This window comes from Strix aluco, chromosome 4 (genome assembly GCF_031877795.1).
Source record: "Strix aluco isolate bStrAlu1 chromosome 4, bStrAlu1.hap1, whole genome shotgun sequence".
NCBI lineage: Eukaryota > Metazoa > Chordata > Aves > Strigiformes > Strigidae > Strix > Strix aluco.
The window spans coordinates 92651999-92677261 of NC_133934.1; the positions used below are offsets into that span (position 1 = coordinate 92651999).

The 25263-nt window shown below is 38.1% G+C and overlaps 1 protein-coding gene across 7 annotated transcripts in view; it reads right to left on the minus strand.

Moving 5' to 3' along the window:
* SIPA1L1 (signal induced proliferation associated 1 like 1) overlaps positions 1 to 25263 on the minus strand; it is a 222312-nt gene that overhangs the window by 122200 nt on the left and 74849 nt on the right. For 5 of the 7 annotated variants that reach the window (XM_074824294.1, XM_074824293.1, XM_074824297.1 and 2 more), the window contains one exon: positions 9021 to 9097. The exons of 1 other annotated variant lie outside the window; for it this stretch is intronic. The gene's annotated coding sequence lies outside the window, so the exon portion shown is untranslated. Of the gene's footprint in view, positions 1 to 9020; positions 9098 to 22919; positions 22992 to 25263 lie in introns of all 7 variants that reach the window. One more of the 7 variants, XM_074824295.1, reaches the window with a different exon arrangement.

Consider the following 25263-nt stretch of genomic DNA (forward strand, 5'->3'; position numbering starts at 1 on the left):
TCCCCTCAAAAAAGGACAGAAAGTGGCACACGAATGGCAGAGCAAGAATTTCCTTCCCAGAATACTACAAGAGCAAGAGAAGGTATTCAACTAAATTGAAAGCTGACACCTTTACAATCAACAAGAAGGGATACTTCTACCTAAGGAATTCACTGCTGAGGGATACAGGACTGCAAAGCCAAAAGCTTAGCAGCATTAAAGGGGAGAACAAAAGATAAAGTTACATAGTAATATAAAACGTTTAAAAACAAAGAACTGGAAAAGGTACTAATGTCTTCGAGTTTTATGACACAAGGCAAACTAACAGGATCCCAGAGAGATACACCCTGGAGTATATTATTGTCATAACTGCCTATTATAGATTTTTTTGCATCATCATCCCAAGCATCTGTTACTACTCCTAATTAAAGAACAGATGGTCTGACCCAGTATGGCAATTCCTTTGACCCTATATTTATCAGCAGGTGGGGAAATTAAGTTTCGAGGTCTCAAGCAAGCAAAGCAAGATTAACAAAAACAGATAGCTAAAGATCTCAAAGCCATCTGGTATATGACACTTACTGAAAATAATATTCTTGAAGATTACGTACGATGTATTTTCCACTGTCTCTGTACCGAGAAAACAGCCTTCCACAAACTGCACCAGATGCAAATATGACTTAACTCCAGAAACACAGAGATTATCAAGCTAACAAATGAATCCTTTTTCATGTTAAAACTAGTGAAGCACAGCTATTCCAGCTGTACAGTGAAATCTGTAGAAGTGGAACAAGTCAGCAAGTTCAGATAAAAGCTAGAGGCCATTTTGAGTAAAAACTTCTAAGGTCATACACATCAGTAAAAGAAACAAAGAAAACAACATAGGCAAAGGAAGTAAAAAGTGTAAGAAGGTATACTTTTGTCTGTATGTTTTAAGTGCAGGTTGAAAACGTGTCAAGTGCACTGTAGAAAGCTACATCCCCAAATCTCATAATGGATGGAGAAGACAGCTTGAAATAATTCTCTGCACAAATGAATCCTGAGACAAGCATTAACCAATAAGGCATATGAAAAACAGTACACTTTTTCAAGTGAGTAATGTGCTTCCTTCTTCAGGAAAGAACCTTTCAAAGCTTTACTGGTAAAAAGGGCACTTCTGGTAGTATGCACCTGTATGGATATTTCTTTAATACTCTGTTGGGAAAAAATGTATTAAAAATTAAAATGGCTGAAAAGTTATATTCTTATGAGTCAAAGGAGCTTCTGATGAGCCTGTGTTCTTCAAATGTGCATATGAACCTCATTAAGTTGCCAGGAATTATTATTATTGTAAGAAAGTAAATAAAAACTGCCCTTTCCACTTAGAAACAGTCACAGGGAGTTAATTAATACACACGCTCTTAAATTAAGAATCACCTGAAGGAGACTGAAGCAACAAGGAGGCTGGTTACCAGGGCATTCTGTATGAAGGCACCAGAAAGATCCTCCTCAGCCTAACCTGGAAGCAGCATTCATCTGGTACCAGCAACAGCAGACATCTAGTCAAAAAAAAGAGAGCCTCCCCACAGTACATGCCAGCAAGCACCTCCTCTATGGCTAATACAATTTTACAATACCATTACCAAGGACAGTAAAGTACTTCTAGCATTCTATACAAATCTTATTAATTTTCTGTAAATAAACCAGACAGATGAGCTGATTTCTTGCAAATGTAAAATTTAATGAAAATTCTCCAGATAATTCCTCAGGAGGAAAGCTTAAGTCTCCAAGATATTCCTATGTTGCAGATCAGCAAGATGCAGAGAGGAAGGCTAATCTCATGCCCATCACCCCTTCCCTACTAGAAACATGGACATCATTCAAGCATCATTCTCCTAACATTTAAAACCTACTTCTAACGTAACTATTAACCTGTGAAGTGCTCAACTTTTGTATGGCTGTCACTTAAAGTGTACTCACGGAAAACCATTAGATGTGACTGGTTCAAGTCAAACTCTCCATCATTTAGTTACCTGACATACTTACTAGATCTACAAATTCTGTGTTGGGGATGGTAACTCACCAGGGTGCCAGCTAAAAAGCACATTTCACACAATCATTTACCACTAAGGAATAACTTTTCTAATGTATCTAGAGGTTAAAAAGCTCCAAACCTACCAGAAATTCATTTCACTGTATGAAAAGCTAAGCATCCCCTTTGTGCATGCATGACAGGGGGTACACGCAGAGGGATGAAAAGAAGTAATTACGTTTTACTTGAATCCATTATTTCATTTCATTAATTGAAAAATAGTCAAAGATATTCTTAAACATGGAAAAATTGACACAGAAAAAAACAGATCAAACAATTGTCCGAAAGTACCTTGGGGGAAAGTGAGTTCAATACGTACAAATTACAGCAATAGAATACATGAAGTCACACTGCACTGACTTAGTTAAACCAATGTCATCCCTGTGCATGAATGCTCTTACATAAGGTTAAGCCCATTTTTCTTGTTGTTTACCAGGAATATTTTTACTTCAGGACTGACCTCATCTTTTTCTAAGTTATAGGTAAAAAGACACTAGACATTCCTATGTCTTTTCTACAGTGGATTGATGATTTGATACTCCACAGCACGGACACAAAGTTAACTGTGCACCTATATGAGTTGAAGAAGACACTTTGCAAAAACCAACTGGCTGCCTACAGATTTCCGTATCAATCTAAGTATACCTGCATTAAGTATTGAATGATTGAAGAAAAACAGGTCTGATAATGGCATGTTTCTGAAATTATGAAGAGTTCTTTAGTTTTCCAGTTGTTCCCAGTAAGTTTAAAATAGAGAGTAAGCAAGCTTAACAGAAAGTGTTACTGAAACTCATAAAAAGGGGACTATTGTGAAAAAGCAAAAGCTGTGATTGCACATTTCAGGCAGTCTGGTGCAGAGAGTCCTAAGAAAATAAGGAAACTTGCAATCATCACAGACTCCCTTTGAACCCAAGCACCTTTCAGATAGCAGACTACATTCTCACCTCATAATAAGGGTTTTCAAACTGACACCATACATGCCAATAACACAGTACTTCACTGTGGTCAAGTTCTGAGGACATTATACCTACCACCTGCAACATCTTCAACCCCTGCTCCCTTCCTTGAGGGAGTCAATATAGAGCGAAACAGAGCAATAGACAACCCATCAAAAGAGCTAGAAAAGAGACTTGGGAAAAGATGAGGTTTAACAGTTCTTAACTTATTTAGGACACAAGAAGCTCTTTAGATCTAATCAAGGAAAAAATAAAACACCTGCAAAAGGAGAACAAAAAGAGTGCTTAAGAGTGTTAAAAATAAAATGACAATATGAATCCATAAGGCAATAATAAACTAATAAAATACAACACCAGCCTCATTTATGAATCTTCCATGTATTATCAAGTCACCGCAGCCCATCTCTTCTGTTCTTTTTTTTAAAGCTTTGTGAGGTCCTCCTCTTGCACACCCCGAATACATACTCTCAGTTAAAATGCACTGTTATGCTGATGCAGAAATCGTGCTATAAAACTTGCATTTGCAAGTTCTTATTGTTTCTCAAATTTGTATTAGCCTCAAAAGGTAAATTCTATACACATTTTATAGCACAGTAAAATATAAATATTGCGACTCAATGCCCAGGTGAATTAAGTCCACATTTCTGATTTAGCCTGCATCTTATTGCATTTGCTGTTTTTAAGGAGGGAGCAATCTATGAGTACGTTTTTACCCATAAAAATTTAAAAGGAAGTTCTCCAATTAAAATATTTTCCCTACAGATACAGTAACTTTTAATGTGCACACATGAAAAGAGCTATGGTGACCTTGACAGGCATCTGAAAGACACTGACAGCCAGCAAAGCTTTATAAAGAAGAAAATATTTTACAGTGATGAAAAAAATTAAAATATCCATACAACAGGAGTATTTGGTTATACCCAGTTACATTTAGAATCACTATAACTTCAACTCTCATAATACAATGCTGAAGCTGCTTTCATTTTCTGTAAGAATTTAAAAATGCTGCTGCTAAGCATCAAGGAGGCACTTGAGGTGCAAATGTTCTTACTGAACCCTGCTTTGAGGGTTTGATATAAACCCATCATACCCAACTTCTGTAAATATTAAACACATCTGTAAGCACCAAAAATTTCATGACAGATAAAGCAGACCCACTCCACAGTTTCTGAAAATTTCCAAAAATTAACAGTAGGCTGACCAGGAAAAAAATCTTATCAAAATAAGCTTCACAATAGCGATTTTCACTGGCTGTTGTTTCAGATGGGTATTTGTATATTATTTGTTACAGAAAAACCTTCAAATTCCTACATCTGAGAATACATCCTAATTGAAATGCGTTTGTTAGCATAATCTTAAACACACAGCAGTTTTAAGTATCCTTAACATATATTTGAAGTCTCAGCTAACGCTAACCAGAAAGCAGAATTACCAATATCCATGATTCCTACTAATATTTTAAAAAACCTCTCCTGTATCTTTATATGCAAGACAAGTTTCCGTTAACACATACACAAGCTTAGCAAAAGGAAAAGTCTTCTCAGGACTTTTAAGAATTGTGAAAGCGCTCTTCACTCAGCCACTCAATTTCTGAAAAACTGTTTTACTGTCAGGAGCTTCAGAAGGTGAGGTCTGTCCTCCCCAGGAAAATTCTGGGAGGGAATAGGTAGTTAGCACCATCTCATGGAAAACTACCTGGCTTCTTTCAAGACCATTCTTCTATGAAGCCCCAATCCAACACCCTTGGCCTCATTAACCAGACACAAACATGCAAGGGCAGAGCTCTGAAAAACATCACAGAGGCACAGGCGGTTGGGGTGGGAGGGGAACATGCACAACCCTGCACACCTTCTGCAATCAGAGCTCTACAAAATATGACGTCAAAATATAAACATGGAAGGAGGTTGATGACTGAAGTTAAATGGGGGCAGGCCCACTGATAAGAAACCAGAGAGATCAACTGTCATCCTGCCTAGTCTGGGGACTACCAAGAAGACTATCAGATGCTTCCAAGTTGACCTGCAGGTTTTCTGTTTTCTTTCTTTCTGATTACTTTGTTCAGCATTTTGTAAGACCTATTGAATTATTCCTATTCTATTGCTCAGTTGCATGGTTATCAGAAATATGTTGGTCTACAGATGATGGACAGGCTCCAAATTCTGCTGCTGGTTCAGATACACCACAACCTGAGAACAAACATTGGTAAACCACATGAAAGTAATATATTTTCTTTAATGATTTCTTTTTAAGTAAACTTTGGGGTGTAATCCATCAAATTGACAAGCTGTTGGCTGCCCTTGCTTCTCCAAGTTGCTCCAGCTAAACTCATTGCTAACTCATCAAATAATTTGCTTATTTCCTTATGCCTCCAGTTATTTTAATCTGGCATGTGACAGCACAGGGTCTTGGCCATTCCCCTGTTATTCCATGCTTTGCACTGTTTGTGGCCATTTCTCCAATCACTGGTCTACTCCTCTGATGTCTTCAAATTCCTAAGTTTGAAATTTTAAAAATGAACTTAGTGCATTTTTTAAAAACTAAATGTAACACTGGACAATTAGATGAAATTGCAGGTAAGACTATTTTGCTTTCAAGAGTATAATTGTTTTGGTACAAGTACAGAACGTTTACATAAAGCAGGTAGAAGAAAAAGGAAGCTCTGCAGTTTTTGTCGGATGAGCTGAAATCAAACCTTCTGTCAAATCCTCTCCTAGTTCAAGTTCCTTCATTAAATTATTCCTCATACACTTTTATATTTGAAAACCAAATTACTTGAAATACTATTAAAACCTTTTATATAAAATATAAGCAATTAAACCAATAACTAAGTCTTCAACTTTTCTGTCACTAATGACATGGGATGGGGGGTTTTTTTCAATGGGACAAAAGGTCAAAGGTTTCTGTATTGGAGGCTTCAATAATCTTGATATTATCTGCTGGCTTTACCATTGAGAGGTTTATGCAGTAAGCCATCTGTATTTGTCATTCATTCCCTATACCAAAAAGCCTGATGAGAATTTTAAAATTTGAATTATGTAGAAAGCAGCAGAGGTCACAACTGGCATTTTCATGGTACCACTACTATGACTACTAAATTCATACATTTGCTTTCATGACCACGGGCCAACTTCCTCTCAAAAGACAGCTAGTACAGATAGTCCCCCCCCCCCACCCCACCCCCAAGTAGTCTGCAAAGTTATTCTGACTTTTAGAGAGGAGAGTCCTATTCCTTAACTATTCTCTAGGCTATGTAGATGCAGTTTTCCACTCTGGGTGCTGCACGAAGTGCTCAGTTTAGTTATTCTTGTTACTTACATTATAGTAGATGAAAATCCTTCCTATTAACAGATTAATACAAGGGCCTGTTTTTAGTACCAGACAAACAAACACTCTTCCGTTCTTTTTCTACATGAAACTTAGTATAAAGAACAGCCACTATTCATTTAGCTAAAGAAAAACTCATTCACACAATTCTTTCCAAACATTAGCACATGTACAAAAACACAATTGGCTAGAAGTCATTAGTGAAAGGTAGGAAAAAAAACAGACTACATAATCACAGATGTTTCAATCCAAGTAAGAAGCAGCGCAACATCAATCCGCTACCACCACAGTTCCCAAGACCTTGACATTCAGACATGTTTTCCCTCTCACACTGTAGCGGATGGGGAAGCAGGGCTGTTTCTGGCTTGCCCCAAACCTTGGCAACCCCCAGTTTAACAAGCCAAACAGCCTTCTGCACCCCGTTTGTCTCTCCCACCCCAATCCTTGTAACTCCAGCTGAGGCAGCTCTGGTTCTGTCTAATCCAACTCCCCCTTCCAAACTTTGGCCCTACTTGTCTCATGCTCCCCTCAGCTCGGCATAATTTTTCTGGCTTCCTAAAAGGAGAAAACTAAGGGCTGGAGAAAAGGCAAAACCCTTCTCCTGTGCATGCTGCATGTCCTCAGTAGGCCTATCCTATCATAAAGGAATTGCTGTTTAATCAGATAAACACCATATTCTTTTCAAGAGACCACAATAGGGTCCTGATGGGAAGACTCTTCCATGAGCATATAGCATCTCAGGAAAAATTAGATACCTACATCACAACACACGCACACAAAAGGAAATAATTATGGTAGCACACACAATCTTAACTTCTAATACCCATGATTCCAGAGAACTCAATGTTTCTGAACATCTCCTAAAATGTGTTGCATCACAGGATTTCTGAGAATTATTTTACAGTGGGAAAATACGCAGCTGTATTCTCCTAGACTTAGATATTTTTCTGCACTGCAAATCAATGCCAATTGTATGTGCCTATAGTCTTGAGCTGTCTAAATGCCACCCCATTGATCTATCCAATCTGTGTTAGAGGTAACACAGATACCAACACCTATGAGGCCTGCAGGGACTGAGCAGGGGGCCCACGCCAAGCCCAGAGCTGCAGTTTAACATTACGGCTTCAGCCCAGTTGATGGCCTGATGCTGCCAGGAACAGGGAGACTGAACCCTCCCATCTCCTCCATTCCTTCCTTCTCTATTTCTGGCCTACAGTCATGTCCTCACATTACAGACACATTCAGCTTCCAAACCAGTAGAAAAACTAACCCGGTAACAAAAACTAAATCAGTCTCTTATTGCTGAGATGATGCAGGAGATCAACTTATGGTAAGTGTGAGAACTAGGGAGAGGAACAGAAGAGAGGAGCAGAAACAAGACTTCCATCTTTCAGGGTATTCCTTACCTGTAATGCAAAACCACCAGTCATAATTTAAGTCTACAAACATTTTCAATAAACTTTACTATATCCTAAAGGTTTTAAGAACTTGTATATGCCCTCCACATTAGAGGAGAAAAAGCAAAATATAGCACATGTATATAGAAAATTCATGGCTCAACTAAAATGAAATTAGCTCACATTACAACACTCAAAGGAATGTCTCCTTGTGAGGGCAAAATACGTCTAAGGGTCAACTCACTCCACAAATACCTACTTCATAGCTATTTGTGAAGCTGTCTATTTCCCTGAAAATCTCTGTTTCTAAACTGGGGAGAAAACTCTGAATTCCTCTTACTCAAGCTGAAGAAAAACTTCTTTATAAGCATGCATAGCTGTTTATCCATACTGTATCACGTACTGCAAACACCATTTCAGTAGTCACTGACTACTGCTGACCTTACACTATGAGTTTCAGAACAAAGTTAAGACAAAATACAATGTTTAAGGAATTAACATATAAATGCATCCAGAGCATAAAGATCTGTGTTTCTAGGAGAGAAGTTTTGAAGACTCGCCTTCACAATATTCATGTCTAAAGAAGCAAATATACAGTTCTTCAGCAGTTCCAGTAAACCTCTCCTTCCACAATTCAAGATTAATAACAGATCCAAGTGCAAACAAAGATCTCACTGGGTGCCCATCTTCATACACCTAGATACTTGCACAGAGCTGGTTAGCCATACTCCTGTGATGGAGTTAAGTAGGGAGCTCGAGTCCCTCCCTTTTCCTCCTGCTCAAAATTTCTAAACCAGAAAAATAAATCAATTCCTTAACTCTTCTCCAATATGGTTCTTACAATCCAGAGTGGAGCTTTTGGCTTTCACTCCAGTACTTATTCCCAAAACACAGCTGTAAAGTATAAAAATCAATTAATAATGTTTTGATATAAGACAGCTCACCCAGACATTACACAGGACAGATTTACTGTTCTCATCATTAAATATAACATTCAGAAATCTCCAGAGACTTGTTTTTCAAATGTTGACAGAGACAAGTACTGCTTTTATTATCACTGTTTAAGTTCATAATAGAAGTATACTATTCATTTCAAATGACCAAAGCCAAAAAAAGGAGCTTCCCCTGAGCATCGATCATTATTCTCAATTGTAAATCATTAAAACTGTATCGTGTACTAAAACCATCCAGTTTTTAAATTGTTCAGACTTCTCTGCACACCCACAATCCTATTAATGCATTCAACTAATTCATATTATGAATTTTATGTTCATAGAAAAGACCTTCACTTACAGAAAGATGGTTCCTCTTGGAAGTATCACAGACATTTGAAGAAGGGCACAGGAAATCTCTCTTCAAAGATGCAGCAGCTGGTAAAATAGAGACAAAACTAAACAAAATATAAAGTATTCTTGTTCAGAGTTAATTTAAGATCTAGATAGCCAATGAGTTGGAGAACAATATTCCTGAAAAAAAGAACCTTCCACTGAGAGCATCTGTCACAAAATCTCAGCAGTATCCAACAGCACTACTTTCATAGAATAGTCCAAGCTGTCCAGGGCTTTTTAAAACCAAACAAGTAATTATCTGCAGTTTTCCTATCCTCAGAACCTCCTTTTGTTACTCATTCCTGCTCACTGCTTATAAATAACTCCTCCCACCTTTCCTCGTACTGTTCCCTCCCCCCTCTTTACCCTTTTTTCTTTTAAACACTCTCTGGCTCTTACAGTCTTTCCTTCCTCCCCTCCGAGTGCCTGGCTCTCTGTCTCCCAGCCCAGCATCTTCTCCTTCCTTTCTGTTCTTCAGCCCTCTGGTATTTGAATCACAATCGTTTCCTCCCTCCGCTCTGCACTGGATGCCAACACACAGCACTACCAGTACCGAACAGACTGTCCCTGCACTCTCGTTTCGGAGACCCACAGCTCAGAGAGGCCGATATTGCAGAAGAAAGCGATGCAAGGAGAAGACATGCTCTGGCACTGCAGCCACACACCAGGGTACGCTCAGGTGCCCCGCCAGCCCCTGCAAAGTCCAGCCAGCGCTACAAACAGTGAGTGAAGGAAAATGAGGGTCCTTCAGCAAACTTAGCTGCCAGAACAGTAAACCTAAACTGTGTGTGAAATCTGTCCAAGCTAAAAGTCTTTGACAAAAAGGTCTTAAATTGGGACAGAACAGCCACTCTCTAAGTTCCAAGCCATGGGACTGCTAGAACAGTTATCTAAATAACTGTAGATTAAGGTAACCAAAACACTGGGTTTTTTTCCTGCACTGCATGTCCCAGAGCTCTGATTAATGAGTCAAGATAGCACTCTCATTTCCAGAATGGCATTTAAGGCAAACCATCATCAATGCAGAGTCGCCTGACACCAGGCTGTGAACCTCAGCAGATTAACAACTGACTGATGAGCAACTCCACCTCCTGTTCAGCAGGGCAGGACAGGGCACACAGCTGCAGGCAACCAACTCAAGATATGCTACCCTCATTCATCAGGCAGAGTCACTCAGAAAAGGATCCGTTTTAACTGTACAGCTTCGTACTGTGCATGACAGTTTTATCCAAGTGCATTGGAACCTGCGCTGCAACACCACCCACCATGAAATATTTGATTAGCTGAACTAATAAATAAGACATCTAAGAGACACCCCCTGTGCTTCACAAGGCAATACAAGCGCGTGTGCTGTGCACTGGAGTTCAGCCTTCATGCGGTCATCCTCTCTCACTATTCCTGGGTGAAGGACCCTCAAACAACCATCAAATCAGCAGATGGGAGAAGCCAGGATCACCCCTTCCAAAGGGGGCACCAGCTTAAAAGCATTCAGTGAATTAATGCATAGGCCAAATTCAAGGCTGTTCCAATTTAACTCAATTTTTTCTATTTGCAACTTCTGTTGTGTAAGCTGCCTACTTTATCCTCTGATGGCTTAACCAGCTGAAGTTTTTGGTTTTGCTTTTTAAATCTCCTTGAGACCCCAAAGAAAACAGAACATCTATGACTACCATTTGAATAGTAGGATTTATTATTTCAACAGCTGTTCACAAGTAAGATTAATTCCACTAACGAAGGGGAAAAGAACATAAATAGAAAAGAAAAATCAACCTTCACTCAAAAGTATAACATTTTCCTAAGGTCATTAACGTAATTCTGTTGGTTTAGGGCTTGCAATTTTTATTTTTAGCAAACATCCTTAAATTTTCTTTCCAGTTAAAAAAGGCAAACTAATGTAAAACTGCTGCATAACTACATTTTCAGTTCGCCAGCCATTTGGAATTATTTCCTACTTGTTTTGCACTTAAAATGACTTCCCAGACATAACAGATTAAACAGAAGCTCATGCGTCAAGTAGAAGTTATCAAAAAACCTACATGGAAAAAAATACTAAACCAGATTGAATTTGCATCTGCTTGTCTTCTGTTGCTCTTTAATGTCTCGATTTTACCAGTATAGTCTATTTCATAGAATTAAAGGAAGAGATACAGTATCTTCTTGGAGTAAGTGTTTTTAGTGTGCTGTTTGAGTGGTGTAATTGGCAGCACCAGCAAAGGATGTTCAATACTGGTTCAGTAATTCACAGAAGATATTTGTCAAACAGCAATCATTTAGGAAAAGAGCCATTAGAGATTTCTGGATAGTCACCAGTCACCATGGCTTCAGCTTTCAGCACATGTAGCGGTGTTACAGCGATCTGAACAGATTTTTTTGAACCATGGTCGTCTACTAAGGGGTTCCAGTCATCACAGGGGGAGACCTATGAGCCAGGCAGTCCCAGGATCTATATTACAACATACATTTATAAGATACCTAGTAATACTGTACATTGCTGAAGTTACAGCAAGTCTGCTCAAATGACAGATATAGTACAACAAAAATAGTCACATAGGCCACTCATTTGTCTGGCTTTTATATCTTTGCAAGCCAAGAACCACCTTCTCTGCACTCTTTTATACTGTTCTGACTCAGGCAAGATGACCTTTAAGTCAGTCCTAGTCTTGCCCAGATAGGAACTGCAGAAAAACATCATACATGTAAGTAGGTGGTTAGCAATATGAACACAGGATTAGTTATTCTCTCCAAGTCTTCCTGAGTAAAATACCAGTCCAGCAAAGCCCTGCAAGATAAGTTTTGGGGATGGTGGGCTACAAACTGCACGCACATATAACAAAAAATTAGGAGCTTTATCTTTTTAGTTTTGAAAAATATCAACACTGCTCTCAAATTCATTAAGAATGAGTACTTAACGGCACCTTTTCAATAGCATGCTGGCTTGGATAGTCCACGTTGATTCTGGATCTCAACCAGGCCATCAAAGCCTACAGGGATGATGAAACTTGTGGTGGCACGTAGCATCGCCAGCCAATTTTAGAATCTAGTCTAGACAATGAAGGACCCCAATACTCTAGGGCTCCAAAAGGAAGCGGCAAGAAAGTTAGTGAAAGTAACACTCAAAAACCATTCTCCTTTTAAAAAAACCCCTGATCTTTCAATTAGAAAAATTAACAGTTTCATCCCACTACCTACAATAATGTGTACTAGAGTATAGAAATAACTAGTCTAAATAACTTCTAAACTATTACTGATTTGCTTTGAGAACTAGTAAGACACAGGAGATCCCAGTGCAATATGAATTAGGGTACGTGTTCTTTAACAATTGTGAAGGAGTGGGAAATTACATAAGAAGTGGTAAGACCAACAATCTCATTCTGATGCTTAGAAAGATTTGGATATATTGCCGGGGAAAAAGAAGAGGGGTAAAAACTGTTTTAAGTTAGGGGAGAAAGATAAATTCAGTCAGGAAGCCACATCAAACCAACATAATATTCTCCCTTGGGTAAATGTCTTAGTGAAACATCAGGTATAGTTTATGTAAATGACATTTCTGACACTGTTCAACATTACCTGGAAACCATAGATCCAAAATAATCAGTGTAGATAAGCATAACTAGCAGAAAATTCACTTTCAGATAACTAAAGCAGTGGCTCAGTATAAAAAACAGGAAGCATTTCAGGTCGGTTGAGCTAGAACTTGACCTGCAGCAAGTTTTGCTTAGTATTTTCATTATTATTCGGGGTGACCAGAGGCCCCCTTGAGAATCCGCAAATGTCACCAAACTGGGGGGTGGCAGTTGCAAGGCATACAGAGGAGGAAATCCCGATTCCAAGTGAGCTTGGGAAATCAGGGATTCTAAAGCCAACTGGATAAAAGTCCATGCTGGTGAAAGCAAAACAAAATGCTGTAAGACTGAAAAAGATAATTGAAGTCATACCCCCCCCACACACACACACACACAGAGAATTGGCCATCTAAAGAGCAATAAAGTAGAAAAGAACTTGGGGAGCTGTACTGGATCACAAACTTAGTCATAAACCTGATGCTGTTCCCGAAAGCCAAATATTCTGGAAGGTCTTTGAGCACAAGAAGTTAAGGTATTTCAAGTCTACTCAACACCACTGTCCTAGCTTTGAAATACCACATAGATCATTCTTATGCATTCTAAGGAATAGATCCCAAAATGTGGTTCTAAGGTTACTAAAAACAGATTGACAGCAACTGAAAACAAAACCTGTTCTTCCTCATACATATTTGCTTTTCCAAGAAGTGTTTACATTAAATGAAAAAAACATAAAAAGAGGTCTTTACATATAAACTCATTTTTGTGACTTAAGTGAGAATGCACATGAACAGATTTCTCTTCCCTTTCACCTCCCCTCCTCAAATAGAAAAATTCCTTCCAACTTCAGTCTCATCTTTTCTTGGTCTCTTGAAAAAGTAACATGAAATACTTTAAATAGAATTAATCAGTGCAGTTACCAAAAAAGTTACACAGTCTACACTAATGCTGACATCCATACTAATTCTACCGCTTTTTCACATTTGACAATTCATCTCTGAGCAGTCACAATTTTAAACCAAGTTTCAAGGTGAGGGTTTTTTTCCTTTAGAAAGTAGTTACATTCTTACTCCAGCTGATGTCATACACTGTCTTTACACCTTTAATATAAAACAATTTAGACCTTACCTGTAGTTGTGTATGCGCATATTTATTTTAGCTCTGATCACACATGTATTTTAGCTCTGATTTTAATTTTCAGCTTTCCTCTGAAACAGCAGCAATATTCCAACTCATACTTCACCAAAACCCGACATGTATTTACATCAGTAGACAGACTCAGAGCATCTATCAGTGCTGAAGTGTCAACAGCACATACCAAAGTATGATGCCATCTTTCAGCCTTTTAAAGAATTCAGACTTTCAGCAGCTCTTGTTTAGATTTTACACCACCACCATCCCAACTCCTTCATCAACATTCCTTTCTGCCAGAAATTTAATAATAGTAAGTTATTCACATAGACAAGATTGTTTTGATATGCTGGTTCATAGAAACTAAGTGTCAAACACACACACTTACAATGGCCTTAAAACTAGAAACAGCAGCATTCCCCTTTTCCTTTAAAAATATCTATGCATATTTACTAGGTCAAAGATCTAAAAGACAGAATAACATAAGAGAGCAGTCTGAAAATCCAAGGCTCCTTATATATCATGTGAAAATACTTGCTGAAAGACAGAACAAGACTTTGATTACATCTCCAGGACTATTCTAAATCATTTGTAAAACTAGACCATGAAGTCTCGGTCCAACAGAAATGCACGAGAAGGAATGCATAACTCCTCCACTTACAGGAAACATACCTGCAGTACTGCAAGAGGAAAGAAGGCAACAGCTGGCATATGTATAAAAAAGTGCTATTTCTCTGATACTATAGACAGAAAGCAGTGTTTTCAGAACCACTAGCACCCATTTTCAGAAACAACTCAAAACACTCCAATTATCTACTTGTGTACAACAGATTTTGTAAAGTTTTAGAAACAAACCTTCTTATCGTCTCTCTTTTGCCTTGCATCTGCAATAACAGAGAGAGCATCAGGAATTTGGCAAACAAGTTGGAGAAAAACATAAAATAACACAGTAAAAGAAAACAAGTTACCACATGTTACCACATCCACCTGAACAGGGCAGCACCATTACACCTGGTGGGAGATAAATGCTGTGAAAAATAGGGAATAATTATGATGTTATCATTGCCCTGAAGAAGGCTGATCTCTCTCCTAACATAGCATTTGCCATCAGAAAACAATTTTCAAAGTATTTGTCTCCTACACTGAGAACTTGTGAGACTGAACAAACAGCAGTGAGCTCTTAAATATCGCAACACCAATCTTACTCACCAAGTCTTTACAACCGACTACCAAGTATGAGAAAGAAATTTGTGAAGCCTCAATGCCTCTAAAAGGCAAAAAGACACTGTATATGGAGAGACTGATGATTAAAAGAAACAGTAGTATTATTAATCTGTGGCAAACCAGCAGGAAGATTTCAAGCTCATGGCTCCTGGTCCAACATTTCCATTTTTAGACAACAGTTTTTCTACATATCAGGTAAATCTTTAACAATCAACCCTCTTAACAACAAAACACAAAGAAAAAAAGAAAAAGATTACATTAGAGAATAAACAGCTGTCTACACATATACTGAAGTCCAGAAAAGCAATCCTACATCATTGTGAGGGATTTCAGTCTTGAAAAGATTAGCCAGAGGCCTCACAGTATCATCAGTGAAACTCCCTAGGCCTAGGGTTTGCTTTGCGTTCTGGGGATGGGGACAGGGGTAGTTAAGTTCCTTTTTCAAAGTATTTTGGCAGAATACAGATGATTTTACATTAGACTCCATTCCAAAAAATAAAAGTTAGTTTATTACTGGATTTTGAAGTCTGTACCTGTCCAAATACAAGAAAGCATCATCTGGTTTATATAAAACTACAGCAAAGTATTGGCCTACATGTTACATTTTATATTGATTGTACTGTTATGATAAGGGTAAACGATGCTGAAGTTTCTTCTGTTCTTGCTTGTGACAGATCTATCATTACCCTGTATACTCTTACCAATATAATTCATCCACTAAAGCACACACTGAAAAAACTCTGATTGATAAAAGGGACTTAACATTTACTAAATTTAGTTGATAATACAAAATACTTTCTCTAACAAAGGAATTTACAGTGCTGTCTAACATCAGGGTCATCTTTGGTTCATGTGAACTCACAACACAGTATTAAAGACCACAAGTAAAATGTTGCTTTTGTTTAAAAGGCACCAGATCTGCATTACACAGAGAGGTGGATATAAATATCTTGTAAGTATCTTTCTAAATATTCTCTACATTTCTCTACTACCTGATAAGTCTATAGTCTCTGCATCTTCAGTGCAATTTGTAATTTTTTTAAATGTCTTTTTATTCAAATTGACATCCAATCTGACTCTTCTCCTTGAAATTTGAGGAAACTTTATTTATCTGTTGTTAAAGAGTATCCTATATTACCAAAGCATCTCTAAGATCATCCAGATGCACATTTGCCACTAATAAAAATACTAATTACACAACTATCCTAGAACAATGCCAGATTACAAGCAGAGCCAAATTATTTGGTGAACATGGGGTAAAAGTAAGAACAAGGCAATAAAAATGAGTCTATCATGACTAACAAAGACTAGCAAAACTCAGCTTCTTATTGATTTGTGCCCTATGCTCCAAAGCACCTGCTATCTCCACAACTTAATACTTGTAGCTCCATTCCCTGAGAACTGCTCACACTGCACACCCCATCAGGGCATTACACTGGATTTCTCTCCTGTCAAGCTACCACTCTGATACTAAGTTCCAAATGGTTTGTGCATTGAGACTTGTATCTATCCATCAAACTGATGGAAATCAGCAGGTTCAAAAGCTGTTAGGAAAGTCTAGAAAACATTAAGGCAGGCTTAAAAAATAGCACATACATACAAACTAAGAGTATTTCTATCCAGCATAAAAATTAGGTTGGTTGGTTCTTGTTTTAACATTCCCCTATCAAAAATATCTCAACCAAATAAGATAACTGATTTGTTCTCCTTTGTGACAATGTACTCCTGACTGCTGAAGCTACAAAAGGAGGTATCTTCCAATTATTTTTTTCTTTAGGTTTGAATTGTCCATATTTACGAAGTCAAATAACACATACTGGACATTCATCCCGAACATACACTAGAACACAGATACAATTTTATTTATACAATCAACTGCTTTACAGGAAAAAACATTTTACAGAATTACTTTCTCATAAATTCTTAAATGGCTGTAAGAGTTGAATTAGAGATGCACAGAAGTCAGCAGCATGGCAAGAGGAATACTTTCATGATAGAGCCACATGGAAAAATGCAGGAATGTGAGGTTATTGTTTCCCTGACCATACAAATGAAGAGCTACTGTAAAACTATGAGACAGCGTGCAACATTTATCAATCTGCAAAGCAAAGACTGAAACGGCAAGCTGTGCCTGGCAGTAACTGAACTGCATCAGCAAAGAAGTACTAACAGCAGTACGGATTTCCACAAACACTGGTACGTCTGCGCCATGGCACTGTAACCAACACTGAAAAGACATCACCACCACAAAACGTGACACCTGCCATGTTCCTTTTTAAGCAGCACCTCGTAAAACAAATCCCTGTAACTTTTTTTCCCAGTTAAAATAGATGCCCTTCTTATCCCACCCTCCCCCTTTCAGAAACACTGCCTTGTCAAAGGAATTCTTTGTTAAAACTAAAGCAGTTCAGGAAAAAAAACAAAACAAAAACCCCACAAACAAATAACAAAAGAACCACCACAGGAATAAAAGCTCCGGGCTCAAAATCTACAATAAATACTTTAAATAAACAAGCTTAAACTCACCTAACAGTACATTACCTTCAGTGTTTCCATCATTATTTTAAAATGTTAGGAGGTTCCCCTACTTCTGAGCAGCAAAGCAAAACAGAATTAAAAAAAGTGTTGCTGGGAGGGAATTGGGAGACATGAATGAGCTTATCAGCTGCTCAAACCAGGAACAAGACTTCTGCAAAAACCACCTTCTGGTGTAATACAAAAGACAGTCTTTTACACAAGATACAAGGTAACATCTCTGTGCCATCTATGTTTTAATATACTCCACATTTTGGTACTATAAAACTGAAAAGAAACCCTATGTACTCATGTATGTTCCTGTACCACAAAGTGCAAAAACATTCTGACATAGCTGTTTGATTTTTCATAACACTACTAAAAACATTTCAATATAGTTCTACAATTCCTTGTCAGAAGTACTTGCTATAGAAACAGTATTTTTCAAACACTAAATCTGAAATTGCAGGTCTGGTGCACTTGTGCTAAAAATAAACTAATGCTGTAAGCCACAAAGCTAAACTGTATAAAAGCAAGCAAATACAGATTAAATAACAGTAAGACGAAAACTGTATTTTATGCCTAGACAGATCAGCTGAAAAAAGCATGAAAGAAGGGTATTTTTAAATTCATATTGGCCATGATTAGGATGATCCTGAGCTGCACTGACAATCCAAATGCCAAGCAAGAGGTACTGTTTCAAGGCCGATTTAGAACTGGAGTATAATCACTGCATAGGTATTAACACAGACTAAGATTGTTTTATAGGCAAATTATATTTGCAGTTGAGATGACAGAACAGGCAGCAATCTCTGTAAGGCTCATAGCTGGAGCACCAAACCCAAACATTGGCCTCAAGGGTTGGTTCTATCTGAAAAAGGGAAGAGAAAGGTGTCAGTTCTCTACAGCTTACCGTAGGACACAGAAGAAAACTTCTCATATTTTTGCCATAATGGAATTATGGCCAAAAAAGAGTCTGTCAGAAAAAAACTGAACCAGTAACTGTAGTCCTTTCGTTATAAAAGACTAAAGCAGCTTTTGTAGCATCTTAACATTTTGTCTAATGGTGATGTTTCTTGACACCTTCCACACCAGAATTTCAAAGTATGTATTAATACACTCTTGCAATTTCCCACACATACAGTAAAGCTCTAAGGGTCTCAAAAGGTTTCTTACATTGATTTGCTTCAGAATCCACTCATGCAAGGGAAAGGCTAAATCTCCATTTTCATTTAATAGGCAAAATTAGAAAACAGCTTAAACCCTGATTATATAAAAATGTTAGAAGGTCAGCCACAACCCTCTTTGCTCTGTAGATGAACAACTCCAAAGTATCCTTATAGCACTGAGACCATTTCGTTCATTGTCTAGGGACCCCTACAGGTTGCAGGTATGTAAATGCATGGCTAACCTAGAAAAATAAAGAGCCATATTACTTGGTGAACATGGAGTAACAGTAAAAATAGGTAATAAACACACAGTAGGCATGCCTTTGGACATGTCAGTAGAAGTATTATCCACCTGGGGTAAGCACAGAAAAGTTTAAACCCTAACCATTAATACAGGGGCTCAAATTCTGGAAAATTTTACATGCTGCAATGATTCACAGCTCTGAAGTACCCACTTTTAGGTGACTGTACCAAAAAGATAATAAAATATGATAAACAGATCCATTACCAATACTACATGGTATTTCTCGATTCCTTACCAAATTCATTACAGTGAAGACTATGAAGATTATCTGTAGCCATCAATTTATACTCCCAACACTCACACCAAAAAAAAAGCCCACATCACCACCACCTACCCATAGACAGCATCAGGAATTATTCTGAAAAGAACACTGGTCCTTTATCATACCACTATATAAAATTTCTGCCTTCAGTACCAAATGCAATTTCCTGTCCTGTATTCCTCCATTTACAGCTATTGCTGTGCTCTGTCAGCAGGAGCACCACTAGGCTAGAGGGAACTTAGATTTGACCAAATACAGTAAGCTAACTAACACTGGATTTCCAGAAGACAGACAACAGTTAAGACTTTAAAGTATGACAAGATGCACCCAACTTGTCCAAATATTTAACCTGCTCTTTTAAATCTCTCTAGTATCTATAAAGACGGTCACGAGCCTCAACATTCCTTTCTACATCCAAGCTATTTTAATAAAAGCAAAGCTAAAAAACCCAGATTAGACTTTAACTAATAACGAAATGACAACTGCTTTGCAGAATAATCCAAGAGAGCGCATGGCCCACAACTTAATTCCACAGCAAAAATATTAAATAGCCACCGCCTTTACCTGATCTTCTCTCAAATTTTCAGTCTTGCCAGATCTACCTCTGGTTCCCTTTTACAGTCAAGGACAGATGCAAGGAGAAAAGATTTGCAAGGAACACACATCTGTCCCCCTTCATTCCCTCACAGCCCAGCACGTAAATGTTTGAAGAATGCTATAAACTTCTGATTCTAAATTAATCCCAGCTGGGAGGGCACACAGGCCCCAGATATTTTGCAGCTCATCCTCTTTCCAAACAACCTTCCTCCCAACAGCCACTTGCTTTCAGGGAAGAGAGGCTAAAGCAGAAGTTACTCCTTCTCAGACAAAGAAAGGGTGCACTGGTTCTCAATGGGTGTTAGAAGGGAGGAAAAGAGCAATAAAGAGAAAGTTATGCTGAAGAAGATAAATGCACCTAAAAGCAGCAGAGAAAATAAAGGAAAAAAGAACAGAGTAAGAGAATAAAAGAAGAGCACAAACAAAAAAAATTAAAATTGGAGTTTTAAACAATGATTTTTCACTGCTTCCTCATATCCTGAAAAAATCATATCCATACTACTACACGTGCATGCACACACTTACTGCACCTCTGGGCTATGAGCTTTACAAACACATTACCAAGAGCACAGCAGCATGAGGAAGCAAGAACAGCAGTGGCTGTTCCCCTAAGGTACAGGGGTCTTCAGGAGCCATTGTATACCAATACTGACAAAGCTGGTTTAAAAAAACCAAAGAATTAAAAAAGATGTTATCTTCTCCAGCATTTCTTGTGTCACAGCTACGCAACTAGAAGCTTCCAAACAATTCCAAGTGTGTAGGACCAAGTAAACAGGTTGGCCCAACCAGCAGATGAGGAAGCAGATTTCCCACCTTTATTTTGCATGCATAGGGAGTGGGGGAACTAGAGGCACTAAAAGCTGGCCAGGCCAGCATCGCTCTTGAGGCAGCCTAGAGCAGCTGCCACATCCATACACGCAGCCTCACAAAAAACAGGACACTGATGTGGATGAAAGTGAGGACCATCTTCACATGATCTGGGAAGGTCTGCACACACACACACCAACCACACAACAGCAATAAAACCAAGAAACCCAGCATACTACATCCCAATTTAATTATACCCAGCCAATTTCTCAACTTCAAAAGACTTTGCCACCCTGGACTTCCCAGTTCAGAGAAAATTCTCCTCTTGTGTATTTTCCAACATACAGAGATGCAAACATTTAACTTAATGAGATTTAATGATAAATCTTGCTCCTCCCCCTTTCTATTTCTACTGGAGATGGACAGGCATGGGAGATGTTGCAGCTCAAACACGTTAAGACATCCAGCTTACTTCTGTAAAAATACCATACATAAAGCCAAAGCTGTGTTTTCAACTACCCTGATGAGTTAAAAAAATGTTTGCAACTTCTACAAATTATAAGCTTCCTGTGTTTATAAATGTATGAATATTTATGTAAGCTGAAAAAGACTCAGTGAAATGAAATATTAGTGGTATTAAAGGTCAATATAATAAATAGCATAGCTTCGAGGTACTGAAGAACTGTGTATTAGTACCAAACCTGCATATATGGAAACAGTGGAATGAATGAGTGACTGATGACATAAATTCATCTAACAATGTATACAAGGCATAAGTCTAAAGAGACCAACATACTAAAAAAAGTATTCAAATTAAGGTTAACAGGAAGCACTGTTTATTAATTGCATTACTCCTAATGCTACAAAGATGATGGAGACTCCCTTTTTACAAGGTGTCACTAGAAAAGACAAGGGGTAATGGGTACAAGTTACTCCTGGGGAGATTTCAATTGGACACAAGAGGAAAATTTTTTGCAATGAGAACAATCAGCCACTGGAATTACCTCCACAGGGAAGTGGTGGTTCCCCAACACTGGGCACTTCTAAGACTCAGCTGGACAGGGTGCTGGGCCATCTTGTCTAGACCATGCTTTTGCCAAGAAAGGTTGGACCACATGATCCTTGAGGTCCCTTCCAAGCTGGTATTCCATGATTCTATGATAATGCAAAGGCTATACAGCATCATTCACATTATGTATATATACATGTATGCTGCGTTATATACATAAAAAGGCATGACTAATGCCTCATGCTGATGGGATCTGTAAAACTAGCATCACACCGCCTAGTAGACACTGATCTTTATCTTTCATCAAATGGAGCAGGGTTAAGTTGTGGTCTTGCATTATGCATAAGCAGTGAATACAATTAGACTGAAAAGCAAGTTGATCTTCTTTGATCTCAAGTGGAAATAAACTCTGATCTTCACAGGTGACAGCTCTACGCATTACTCCAATTTACTAGTTGCTTCCTTGAATCAGTATACGCAATAGAAAACTCGCAACACGTAGTTGTGGCTAATCTTATGCAACCCACTAATGTTTAAACAAGCAAGAACAGCAAGTAAGAGAGCAAAGCAGTTATGTTATTTTGTTTGGCACAGAGAAACTGTAATTAGCTCTTGTTTTTACAGTTCAAGAAGGATGCTGAAAACCTGGAGGAAAAAAAAATTAAAATGCCTATAGGAAGAACACAGAGAGCAAGAGAAGGAAGGAATGTGATCTCTCATCAAGCAGGTATATAAAAGAACCACCAGTGACTGGAAACTACACCTGAAGAAATTCAGGCTAGAAATGAGGCTTCTTTTGTTTTCAAGATAGATGGAATCATTTAAGAATTGCTCATTTCCAAGTTCCCAGAAATGATTTCATTGAAACTGGATGCTTTCCAAATAAATGCTATATTTCACCTTGGTGTATCTGTTCTGAAACACAAATTTAGGAAATCCAATGGTCGGTGCAGTTGTAGTAGTAGCAGTTGCATATGTTCCAGAAACACTTTACAAAGGAACCAAGCGTTTTCCCTCTACAGGTAAAAAACAAAGCAGAGAAATAACGGTCAAGAGCAGCACAGGAATAGAGTTCACAGTTCCTAATTCCAGTTTTGCTACCCTGTGGTCCCTTCTGTTGGGTTTTTGTTTTTTGGAGGGTTTGGGGGTTCAGGTTTCTGTGGGGTTTTTTGTTTTGTTTTGTTTTTTGGGGGGGTGATCATGGTGGTGGTTTTTGTTGGTTTGTTTTGGTTTAGTTCTTTGTGTTTGGTATTGTTTGGGTTTTTTTAATTCAGCCTGTGAACTTACTTTTTTTTCCTGCTTCACAGATTCCACTTCTGTTCAGTGTCTCAGATTTAATTGCCAATTCTTATTACTAACCTGCAACAATGAAAAATATTTTAACTGCAGAAATCTGTTGCTATTGAAGTTTAAGAAGCACAGCACACTGTACTTTAGCAATACGCAAGCTGAGCCATGCAGAAGATCAAAATACCAGGGTTGCTCATTCTTCACCAGCCAGTCCCACAAAATGTTAATATAGCAGGACCAACTACAGAAAGCATCTTGTTTGTTGATCAGTGTACATTTGTAGTCATACATAGTACTAAGTACATAGTTACCCATTCTAAGTTATACTACATTCCACATTTTACAGGTAAAACTAGAAAAAATTCATACACAGAATAATGTATGTCTTTAATCTACCAAAAGCTCTCCCTATTTATGCAAGCTACAGAACTCAATAATATGAGTTTTACAAAACCCACTCAATTTCCAGGGCATAGGATTGCAGTGATTAAGCACACAGACTCTGTGACAGCCTCAAGCACACTATGCTAAAATCCATGCTGTTAAATCCTTGCAATCTTTTTTAATCCAGGCTAGCTAGATTAAAGCTAACTTGGCTGTGCCTAACCACTTTGAAATCAGGAAGTTCGCAGACATAGCATATGCACCCTTGTTCTTGGCCTGCCTAGTCAACAGGTGCCCATAACAGAAAAGAGCGTGGGTCATTACAATCCATACCACTAAGTCTTCAGTCGTTCTGAACTAAGAAAACAGCGATCAAAGCATAAAACCTTCATCAGCTTACGGGTAGCCAAAAATTAATGGGATCCAGGCTTTTCTCTTTTCGTTCACTCATATACATGTAGTTTCTGAATATGCAATTCTTTCAGTCTCATACACAATGAAGGTGAGACTTTTCTCATGAACACCCGTTTTCCGTTATAACAGACTTATTTAGCATATTTAGTTTTGTTGAATGGTCCAATTGCAACTCTCCAGTTCTAGAGTACATCAAAAAAAATCTCCCAACTATCACGTCTCAACTTCTGGTAATTCACCACACTGGTTTTAAACATAAAAGAAGGTAAAAATATGCTAAGCATTTCTATTTATTTTCCATTTAAAGATAATAACTGTAGCTATTGCAATAACACAGCACAAAAACATTACAGAAGGCAGTCGCTAACTTGGGAACATACATGCATCAATGAGAGCACCTAATACCCCTAATCCTTTTGTGTCTCAGGTGCATGTGTGCACAGGTACATGCATGCAGACGAAATGTATGTATGCACTCCTCAAGAAACAGCCTTCCTTTCTTTATAAGAAAGCCAAGACTGTAAGCACTAATTGCAGGGGGGTTTCCTAACTTTCTTCAGACTCCTTGGAGAAACAACTTGAGGTACAGACCTACACAATCCTAATAACACAAACCCTTTGTACAATCACCAACTAAGCCTTGGGGAAATTTCTGAAAGAAATGAAAAGCTGCAAAATGTAAGAAAGGAACACAACTCTGTACAACTCCTCCTGGCCATTCAGAGAAACGGTACCCATACAGCTGCCATCTCCCATTACAGGGAACACGGCACTACGTACTCTTAAACACACCCCTGTGAAAGAGCAAGGGTTACTGAGGCAAAACCTTTCCCACTCCAACCCCACCTCACACAGCCAGGCCTTATTACAAGTGATAAATGAAGCCCCAGGGCTTCAACCTGTCAACAGGAAAAGAATAGGACAGATAAAACCAGCAGCTTTAAACACTGTCCTCCAAAATATAACTTACAGTCAACATCAGCCACTAAAGCACAGTGACCATCCCTTCCTCTTTCCTTCCCCCAGTCCTCTTTATTTCAAGTACAGATCAAGGAGAAATAAGCAGTCTCAGCTTAAGTTGTATGTAGAATTTTACAACTTTTATTCTGTCAATATTAACACAAGGATGTGGGGATCTAACAAAACTAAGTTTATGCTGCTGAATGTCTTGCACCTAAATATCTTTACAAATCCAATTAGATTCCATATTTGAAACATAAGCAAAAAATAGCTTTATTGAAGAACGTTACTATTTCTAAAGAAAGCTACCTGTTAACACAGATATGCTTTACTAAAACATTTAACTCCTAACTGTAAAACCTTTTCATGAATTTCAGTAAACAAGACTAGGTCTATAGGACCATAAGCTTATGAGCTCATAAACTACCAGAACTGTTACTAGTGAAACCAATTAAGTTTTAAATACAAATTTGTATAGATAAGATTTGCTACGAGCTGGAATTTAACGATTTAAAAAAATTCCACTGGGAAACAATTTCCATTAGTGAACAAAAATTGCATGTGTATAATAAAAAGGAACTTA